Here is an 11,795-nt window from a genome sequence, read left to right as displayed (position 1 = left end):
TATATATATATATATATATATATATATATATATATATATATATATATTTACATAGGCATCACCACATTATCAAGGCCAAGAGGCCACTCAAGGGTAAGGGTTAAAGAGTGTACAGTAGAAATTGGACAATATAGTAATCATTAGTAATGAAAATTTGGTAAATTTGATAACTTATATGGAACGGCTCATCAAGAACTTATTTACGTTAGACTTGAAGACAACCATATTGTAGTCAGCCGGAAAGCAGGAAAACGAAAGACAATTCCACAGGCGTGCAGTTCTAAGAAAGAAGCTTTGTTCATGGAATCTACATTTAGGTTTAGGAACAGATAAGGAGTGGGGGAATTATTGAGTGTTTACAGCTAGACGAGTGTTTCTTGTGAAAGTTTGGCGAGAGGGGACCATAGATTGAAGCTCAGTCGAACACTTTCCATGAAAATAACAATACATCAGAGACAAACTCGCAACATCTCTTCTGTGAGATAGAGGTTGCAAGGAAGAGAAAAGGACATCTCCTACGAGGCTACGAAGTCTATTTTGAACTCTATCAAGGCAGGCCAAGTCCTTTCTAGCAGCTCCTGCCCAGATGTGGCAACAGTATTCCATCCTTGGACGTACCTGGCTCTTATATAGATAGAGAATAGCATCAGCAGTGAGATATCTACCGGATCGATAGAAAGATCCCACCATTTTTCCAGCGGCCTTGGCAACAGATTTGATGTACGTGTTCCATTTAAGATCAGGAGTAATGGTCAAGCCAAGAAGCTTGTCAAAACTTGCGGCCTCCTGAAGACGAGAGCCATTCATTTCAATTGATGCCAGATGTGGATCAGAATGTTGATGATGTAAAGAGAGAAGCTTGGTTTTAGATGCATTAAAAGTAACCAGTCACTCCTTACCCCATTGTACTACGTGCTCAAGATCAGAGGAGAGAGAATTGGAGAGAACTTGGTCGTTTACTGTCTTAGATGTGCTACCATAAATGGTAGTGTCGTCAGCATAGATATCTACAAATGATGTAAGGATGTGATTTGGAAGATCATTAATGTAGATCAGGAAAAGAGTTGGGCCCAGGATGGACTCCTGAGGGACACCGGCATTAATACTGTGAGCTTCTGATTTTTGCCCCTCAACTACTACTCTTATGAACCTATCAGAAAGAAATGATTTAATAATTGAGAAGACATTTCCAGAATTACCATAGCTAGAGATCGTATGAAGTAAACCTTTATGCCATACCCTATCAAAGGCCTTAGATATGTCAAGAGCAATTGCCCTAGAAAGGTTGCCTCCGTCGAGAGATTTGCTAATCCTATGAGATATAACTGTAAGCACATCTGCTGTAGATCTAGCAGAACGGAAACCATATTGAGTGTCACTAAGAAGGTTATTTTTGTTGAGATGGTTGATTACTTCTGTATTTAACACAGATTCCAGCAACTTACTCATGACGCACAGGAGACTTATTGGCCTGTACTGAGAGGGGGATGAGCGATCACCTGAATTCTTAAATACAGGGCATACTGATGAAATTTTCCAGGGAGATGGGAAACTATTCTCCTTAAGACAACGTTTAAACAGTTTTGTAAGTATGGGCGCTAGTTCAGGTTGAAGTTTTTTAAGTACTATAATTGGAATACCGTCAGGGCCAGTTGCTTTACTGGAATCAAGGTTTTTGATTAGCTTGGCAACATCACGTACAGATATACGTATATCACATAGCGTGTTTTCTGATACAGGAGGAAATATTGGGGGTTGGCGGCCTTGATCGCAAACGGTAGAATTAGCTGCAAAGTTCTTGACAAAGAGTTTGGCTTTGTCTGATGCTGACGAGATTACCTAAGGTCCATTGATAATAGTTGGGATGGAGCACACGCTTCTGTTCAGGATTCTGTTTGCTATTTGCCAAAACTGGTGGGAACCAAGCCGCTGCTCAGCTACTTTGGACTTAACAGATTGAGCATACAACTCTCTTGCATTCTTTATTACTTTCTTACAATATATATATATATATATATATATATATATATATATATATATATATATATATATATGAGAAGACGAGTTCTTGGACAATGAAAATTAATTAAGCAAAGAAAGTAACATTGCTCACAACAAATATTAAAATCTAGCTAAACCTTATTTTTAGAATCCTTACTTTAATTTTGATCAAAGTCTGTTAAATGATTCTAAAAAAAAAATGGCTAAAAATTAAAATGTCTTTCGAAAAAATCGGCATTCGGGTAATCTTGCTATCATAAGCTTTATCCTCGAGTAGTTTTTTCCTTAATAAATTAGGACGCTTTAGTAGAATATGAAGAAGTGTGTTAATATATTTGCAATAATGTTTTACAACAAGAAATATAAAATACGTATATTCTCATCACTTTCTGGAAAACACGTTCTACAAGAGAGCGTTAAAGATGACAATCCGCGTTGCACGGAACGTGGTTCAACATTGAATTCGGTCTATCAAAACTGACATCACCGCTTGACACATGCATGGAACATCAGTGTCTCTTCTCAGCTACGTCTTCCTAATTGTGGTGAATCTACACCATACGGTGAAGCTGGGATTTGTGTCAATCTCTGTCAATGGTGACGTGCTCGACTCTTGCTAGGTAAGATTCGGTTGAAGACATGGGTTAAATGGACTTGTACAGTAACAGAAAAAACCAGTCGGGACCCGGAAGATGCGGATCGAGGAGATTGACATAGTGACGGGCTTCCAAGAGGTTTTCAAATTAACACCCTGCTCACTGGCTGACTATCTGGTTACACGCCCCGAAAAAGTGGGTAGGAAAAGTACGCAGGTAATTCAACGTCCTTAAGGGAAACGGCACCTTATTCATTCCTTTCTTTTTGTAAAATCCGGGTCAATTTTGTCTCCTGTCATAAAATGACAGCTGGAAACGCGACCAGAGACTTGAATCAAAGTATGAAAATTAGCATTAAAATTTGAAAAGTTGGTGAAGAAACAAAGCTGTCTGAAGAGACGCAGTGGATAGAATAGGACACTGTGATTATTTTTATTTATTTTTTTATTTTATTTATATTTTATTATTTTTTTGTGTGTGCTTAGAAAGATTTATGTCAAGCTTCAATGATGTCTTGGCGGTTTGACCTTTTTGAATCTCTTCTTTGTCTTGTTTGCAATTGAATTAGCCTAAAACAATTAACAAGGGTTTTCGCCTGAACTAAGATGTGAATATTACAAAATCTGTGGTTGGCCAGTGCTCGAACTGGCCCGTTTATATTTCACTTTTTCTTATTAGCCATCTGCGATTTTATTTCTAGGCGTCTTTTCAGAGAACGTCCTCTTTGGGATAGAGAGAGGATAAGCTGAAAATGACAAGCAAATTGTAAGCGCAGTTTGCGAACTATGTGAAATATTCAAAGCGCTAAATAAAGGTTGATTATGAAAAGAGTAAATTGGATTTTATAGATAAACTAGCAGGGAGGCCCGACGTTTCCCGGGATTGAATGATAATCAATTAATGTTTCAGAAATCTATATTTTTATTGTCATCGAAATCGGTCTTATTGGTCATTTTTTAATCAAATCGATTGATTGTCTGCTCTAGTTGGGAACACACTACGATGCACTGAGAGGAAGCTTAACATGCCCCCGGCAATCACTTAGTCCACAAGACATTGCAGTTTATATTGCACTGTAGAAATCTTACTGTTGATTTTATAATTTTTTATATAGAATGACTTGAATAAAAGTTTAAAATGTAAAAGTCAAGTATCATGATTGAAGTGTGCTCTAAACAGAAAAATTCGTTTCGAACCCGCCCTTATGATATCAAAGAACCTACTGATGATTTTATATACCGGGCCTTTCTGCTTGTGTGGTAATAAAATTTCTCAAATACACTTTTGATGTTAAGCTGGATAAGCTGTAAAGTTGGTCAAATCGCCTGTTCCTTCTTTCATCGGAGTTTTTGTATCTATCTATGAACATTGCCAGATACATAAAATACATTTGCGTGAAATTTCATAAAACTCGGTCAAGCCATGGGTAACGAACTCACACACGCAAATTTCCTTTTATTAATTAGTAGATAGATAGATAGATAGATAGATAGATAGATAGATAGATAGATAGATAGATAGATTACAAGCGCATTTCTGGATAAAACATTTAACAGTTCAGAACAAGTAAAATATTGTAGAAACAACTAATAATTGATACAAAATGCGGTAGAGTTAAATTATCTACCTAGCCGTATACTTTAACGATGTGAAAACTGTTTTTAAGACTTTTTACTTGCGAATTCTATTTCAGTATTCCTGTGTCGATAAAACACGTGAAAAACACAGTGATGTTTCAGTGAAGAATGAAATCCTTGTAGATTAAGGGAATTTAAATTCTTTGCTAACTGGATGGAGCAGTGAAAGCGCTAAATTAGAGTTGCATGAGAAAATATTAAGTTAGAATTAACCGATGAATTAACAGTTGAAAACTCGTAAAAATAACAGACAACAAATAATTTATACAGGATGATTGGAAAGCAACTTTCTACACTTTAAAATTATTACTGAAATATAATTCTTACAAGAAATAGGGATGGAGCGAAAGTTTAAGACAAAGTAAAAATTTATGTGTATTTTTTTGTTGTTTTTTTTTGGGGGGGGTCAGTTGGTGTCTTGGGTTAATATGTGAATATTTCAAATCCTTTTACAGTATTCATCACAATTCATCTACCAATTTAATCCTAATTTTCAAATGAGATTTAACCGCGATATGTGTTGACTCATTAGTAATAAGTAGAAAAAAATTCCTTGTAAAATAGGTTGATGCGGTCTTCATGTGTCTTGAAAAACCTAACTTCTAATGCAATATTTTACTTGTGTGGTATAGCAGTGTGTTTATATATATAGGCGTCATTTTTTATGTGCGCGTGTCTATGTGTGTACATAAGTGTTCATATAAATAACGTGTCTACATAGCCTATTTTATCGTCTAATGCCTAAACATATATATATATATATATATATATATATATATATATCTAATGTCTAAACATATATATATATATAGTAAGTTATAAAATGAATATGGCGATTAAGCTACACTGAATATTCCGCGTTTTATCCACTCTAGGACTCTTCAGGCTTATGCACCTGAAGAATCCTAAAGTGGATGAAACGCGGAATATTCAGTGTAGCTTAATCGACATATACATTTTATAACTTACTCACTAGCTCTACCTACGTATTGAGCACTTTTGAAGTAAATACTTAAAACTTACGCATAAATCTATACTTTCGTATATTAATTTATGTGAGTAACTTAAGTAGTTATATATATATATATATATATATATATATATATATATGAGTATGTATATACCCTTGTCTGTATGTTACCGAGCCCGATCGTATAATGTCTCTTTTAATGTATGTATAGTATGTTCTTCTGTTTGTCTCCTGTGTCGGTGCTTCTGTGTGTGTTATACATTTAATTGCAGTTCCTGTCTGTATGAAATAAAGAAAAGGCGCATACCGCTGTTATCCGGCAGTTGATCCTTCCCTTGAAGTCCTCTAACAGATTGTCCCTCCGAAGAAACGTCAAATACCAAGTAATAATTAACAGGTAACTTTATTCACGACTTCCTCTGAGTTTGCAGATGTTTATTATGATTTCTACATCTTCTTTAGTTATATCCACTGAACGCGTCTATGGAACGCAAGAGACAAATCTTTTCCCAGTTGACGAATCCAGTCCCGACTCAATGTAAATTGATCAAGTAGGGTTTTTTTTTAACTAAGAAAATCAAATTTTATGTCTTTGCCCGATGGGAGAGAAACCAGTTGCCATATTTGATTGAATTCGAAATTCATTACGTTCTTCTTAATAACCTTTCCAGAACTAACTGCTCATCAATTGCTGCTAAAACACTTAATAAATAGTAAAACTTTATTTTCTTATATAAAAGAAAACTATTTTCATGTCGTGATAAGTATTTTAAAAAATGTTGTTTTCCTAAATAAATGCAAGTCTTAATAAACACCTAGTGATTACTTTCCTGGTTCGTTGACCAAATTTCCTGAATTTATTTTTTGTTCAATTCGTAAAGGGCTAATAGTAATTCCGATGAGGCGTTTTCCAAGAATTTATTTCTTTTTTACTTTTCAACTAAATATGTTTTTAATTTTTAGGATTTTCCTCTTTGTTTCGTAGTATTTCCTTTTATTATCTCTTTCATCGATGTTGATTTGATAGAGTCCGTTTGCAAAATGTTACAAATATTTATAATTGATCCGTTCGTTTACAGCTTGTATTACTTTTCGGGTTGTACTTTTCCAGTTTCAGATGCTCGATCAAAGTTTTTATCCTAAATTCAATACCTATATACGCCTAAAGATTCCAGTGGTGTTTTTTACCGTTTCGTGATAGTATTGGGTTTTTGTTGTTTTTTCTGTTCTTTTTTTTTTGCAAGTAATTTGGGGTAATACATATCCATGATACGATCTAATATCTGTAAATTTGTAACGTGAATTGCATCAACTGAGTATTATTATTTATATTATTATTTTTATTAATATTAATATTAATATTATCATTATTATTATTATTATTAGTAGTAGTAGTAGTAGTAGTAGTAGTAGTCTCATTTTTGTTGTTGTCGTCGTTATTGTCGTAAAAGACGTTTTCTTGGTTGAAAGACGAATAAAAGGTAGAAAAGGCCACGACAATTCTGTCTGTCCCTCCGAGTATCGCTTGCTTCCCCGACAGCACGTGCGTATCGTTATGTCTCGCAGGTGCGCTCGACAAGGCAGAAAGAAGAACGTTATCGCGTGACACCTGACATTCGGCCCGTCTTCACGTGTTCCTTCGTACAATTTCGGCGACAGACAATACGCTTGTTCCTCGCGGCATTCTTCAAAAAGTGCCGACGATTCACAGAATCACAAATGCAGTCGTTTCAATGAAAATAACTGCGTCATTCGAAGCATTGCTGTCACACGCACTCATGTATATATATATATATATATATATATATATATATATATATATATATATATATATATATATTATATTACTATTTTATTTATCTACATAAACTTTATGTATCTAGTTTCAGTATTTATTTCGACAGTGCTTAAAACCTAAGTAGAACTAGGTAGCATTTTTTGAAAATATATATATGGCTGACGAATACTCACCAGGACAAACGCTGAAAATTCTATGTAGCGTAATTGTCATTTATATTTTCTAAACATAATATATGTGTATATATATATATATATATATATGTGTGTGGGTGTGTGTGTGTGTGTCAGGTCATGTCATATGCTACTGGTACCATGTTATCCAGTACTACCTGCCTCATGGTCGAGTCACCGGCGACTAAACTGGTTCCCCCACCAGACTTGTTTGGTGAGGAGGGTAGCTAGTCTCCCTGAAGGATTAAAAACAAGACCTTCCAAAGGGCGAATAAACCCTTTTTCGGGGTCAACGGCCAACTAGCACCGTGTGTGTTTGTGTGTATGTATGTGTGTGTTGGGGTGGAGAGGGCTCCCGTAAGCCGTGGTGAAGGCAACCTTTCTAGGAGAAGCAAACCTTTGATTTAAAAAAACATAAAGCCTGAGACCAGTACCCGCATTAAGCTGGTCTGAAGTTTAACTTGTTGCTGGCTATCTTGCTCTTGCTTGCTGCTGGATCTCAAAATTTTGAACCGAGAAAGAGAGACTTAACTGTGGTACACAGCTAAGACTCTGTAGCATCGTCTGTGTATAGATACTCCCTCATGCATCTGTCTATTAAAACGGCCATGTGGCGATGCAAGTCATTTTGGGGCTCATGGACTTTAAGTGTCTGAGGGAGTGACACTCGTCTGACAAGACGTTGCAATCATCATATATATATATATATATATATATATACTTTTATTTGTTTATAAGTAAAATAAGGGCAACCCTGTCATGTACTTGCGTCAGAAGTATAAATGCTTCATTGGATTTCTGACAAAAGTGCATTGAGAATTGTGATACGTAAGAAAATAAATTTTGGAGCACAAACGGTCTCCTATTTAAATAGTACCACTCTCGTCTTCGTGGTTGTTTAACTCTTCATTTGGAAGCCATATTTAGTTTCAGAGCAGTTTCCGATGGTTAGTTGTTCTATACAAGTCCTGGAGGTGACTGGTTCTCAGTAGACAGCTCTTGAATTGTTCAGGATCCTGACTTTAGAATTTTGTAGTCACAGGGAAAAAGATTCTTCCCGTGTTGACACGAAGAAAACAGATGCAAGGTTGCTAAAAAAAAGGGGGGGTTAATTTTTATGGAGCAATTCTGGTTTCTGATTGGTTGGGAGCAGAACGTGAATTAATCTGATTCGTCGCAACATCGGCGTTTATAAATAGAATCTCCCAAACTGTGAGGGATCATGCCCCCCCCCCCATTGTAGGCCAAAACTATTGCAATTTTAATAAGATATATTAGGTTTTACTTTTGGGATGCCCATGCATTATCATCGTTCATCGCTGACAAACATGCATTGAGAATGGTGGTGACTACATAGAAAAATATATTTTGGAGCACTAAAGATTGCTCGTTCTAATGGTACCACTCCTGTCTTATTAGTCCTTCAATCTTGAATTAAAAAAATATGGGTCTTATCTTTTTGAATGATTCTCGTATGATCAAACAGCGGATTAAATACCGAATATTATGGCTCATTTCAATGATTATTGTTTATTAGGTTGACAAGAAAGTTCTTACGGTTATTAACTTTAAAATTTACATGAACATATCTCGGTTAAAACAAATAAAAAATAGTGATTGAAATAAACATCATTAGAACCAAAAAACTTCTGTCAACTCGAAACGAGTGTATTTATGCCAATAACGTAAAAATGTGGCTTTCTGGTGGCGATGAAGTCCCTGAAGGCTTTTTTGATATCGCTTAGATTTTAGTAAGCATTTTTCATGGAGAAAGTTGTTGAGATGCTTGAAAAAAATGGTAGTCGGTAGATGAGAGATCTGAAGAGTATGGCGGATGAGGCGAAGTTTCGTAGGCAAATTCGTTCAACTTCTGCAGAGTCAGTTTAGCAACATCCGATCGGGCATTGTTGTGGAAGAGAATTGAGCCTTTTCTGTTGATTAATGCTGGGTGTTGTTGTCAAAGTTTCTGATGCATTTCATCCATTTATTGACAGTACTTCTTCGCCGTAATCGTTTCGCCTGAATTAAAAAAATCTGAATGGATTATACCGGGCGCAGACAACCAAAAAGTCTGCATGAATTTCTTTTAGTACAACTGTGGTATCGGGGAGTGTCTTGGAGCTTTGCTGGCGTTTAACCGCTGAGGTGAGCGTTGCTGGTTGACATGAAAACCCCACTTTTCATCGCAAGTCAAAACCCAGTCGAAAAACGGGTCGTTCTTGTTGCGTAAAAAAGAAAAGATGACATTTCATAATGGCGTTTCTTTTTTAATGTTGTTCAATTAGTGAGGTATCCATTTACCAATTTTTTTTCCAATCTCTCTGAAGTGGTTGGGTATCGTGGCATGCATTACGCATAATTCAAAAGCAAGTTTTCGAACAGTTGTGCGTTGATTGGCTTCATCTAAGGCTCTTAAATGATCGTTGTCAACATCCGATAGCCAACCACTACGCTCATCATATTCAAGACTCTCGTCGCCGCCACGAAATTTCTTAAACCACTATTGGTCTGTGCGTTCAGTAGAGATTCCTACGCTAAAAGCGTAATTGATATCACGAACTGTTTCAGCAGTTTTTCGGCCTAGCTTGAATTGAAATAAGAAAATTATGCGTATTTGCCTTTTTTTCCTCTTGTATTCAACGTTCTGAAAAGGCGACATAATTGTTTTAAAACGATTGTAATTTAAAAGATTAGATAGAGCGAAAAGAGCTCTTTAAACTGATATATAAAGTAAAGGTAGTATAACGGAAACTTATTTGAAAATACATCAAGAACTTTCTTCTTAACTAATAGAAAGATGGTTTTAATAAATAATTATTAGTTTCAAATTTTTTGGTTTTATTTTATCAAATATAACAAACAATGATATACATTCAGCTTAAAGTAAATTTGTTACAAAATGGTTTATTTCAAATTGTGATCATTCAAGAACAAAAGTCAAATTGTTGTGATAAATTACCGAAAAGCAAGTCTATTTCATTTACAACTCACCAAGCAGCTTCAATAGAATCTAATTTTTTTTTTAATTTAACTTTTAATGTTTCATTATCATTTCGTCTGATTAACAAAACTATATGTTCGTAAATTCAAACGCAAATTCCGTAGATCAAAGCTTCTTTCCTAGAACAGTCTATTTCTAGAACTCTGTCCCGCTGATCTGATTTTTAGCTGACTATATTATGATCGTCTTCAAGTCTACTATAAACAAATTTGTTGTTGAGTCCCCCCTCCCAAGTAACCCATTTCGACCCCATTTTCATTACTAACTATTTATACACTGTTGTCTCACTGACTACCGTAAAATCATTAACCCTTATTCTCGAGTAGCTTTTGGGCCTTGACAAGTTGTGACTCCTATGTAAAAAAATGCATTTTATTTTATCGACTAGGGCAAGTATATTGTAACAAAAAGTATGTGTTTTATAGATATTATTTACGATTAGCCTTTTTTTATAGAGATAGCTCCAGACTAGGACTGAAGCCACTTGATATAAGAGGCCAACTAGAACGAACGATGGTTATCGCAAAGACATGAGATGCTTATTGGAATTAGTTTTGAAAAGACACAGGTAAGAGGAAAAAAGTCACAAGAAAGAGAGTTATACAAGAAAGAAGGTACTGGAATAAGAAGCTCTATTTCAATGAGGTATCAAAACAGCGAATTGACGAGGACCAACAGACGAACGATTTACTGAATTGGAACAAAGGAAGCAGAGAGTAGATCAGGCAATTTAGAATGAGTCATAATAGCATAGAATGATTTAAGTATGTGTTTTGGGAGATCATTGATGTAGATCAGGAAGAGAGTTGGGCCCAGGATAGACCCCTGATGGACTCCAGCATTAATACTGTGGGCCTCTGATTTCTGCCTATCAACCACTACTATTATGAGCCTATCAGAGAGAAATGATTAAATAATTGAGAAAACATTTCCAGTTATACCATAGCTGAAAATCTTATGAAGTAGGCCTTTATGCCATACCTTATCGAAATTATTTGATATGTCAAGAGCAATTGCCCTAGAAAGGAAGCCTTTCTCGAGAGATTCACTAATCCTATGGGACATAACTGTTAGCACATCAGCTGTAGAAGGTTATTTCTGCTGAGGTGGTTGACAATTTCTCTATTTAATATGGATTCTAGCAACTTACTCATGACGCACAGGAGACTTAATGGTCTGTACTGAGAAGGAGATGATCTATCACCTAAATTCTTAAATACAGGGCATACTGATGAGGTTTTCCAGGGTGTTGGGAAGCACTTCTCTTTAAGACAACGCTTAAACAGTTTTGTAAGTATGGAGGCAAGTTCTGGTTAAAGCTTTTTCAACACTATAATTGGAATGCCGTCAGGGCCAGTTGCTTTACTGGAATCAAGGTTCTTGATTCTTGAGTTTGACAGATACGCCTGAAGAAGATCGTATGTTACATCGACCGAATGTCGTGAAAATAGCACTCAAGATCGAAACAGTAGCGCGAAGAATCTAAATAATACGAATAATTAACCTTCATCTAAAAATTTCCGAAACGTAATTATTAATTACTACATATCAATAAAAAAAAATCACGAGTATGAATAATTCAAATTATTGTTAATAATTAAAACACAAAACAAAAATAT

The sequence above is a fragment of the Euprymna scolopes genome, chromosome 12 (assembly GCF_053919585.1).
Source record: "Euprymna scolopes isolate OS-2025 chromosome 12, ASM5391958v1, whole genome shotgun sequence".
In the NCBI taxonomy this organism is placed as follows: Eukaryota; Metazoa; Mollusca; class Cephalopoda; order Sepiida; family Sepiolidae; genus Euprymna; species Euprymna scolopes.
The sequence above is the reverse complement of the archived record's forward strand: the minus strand, read 5'-3'. Positions refer to the sequence as shown.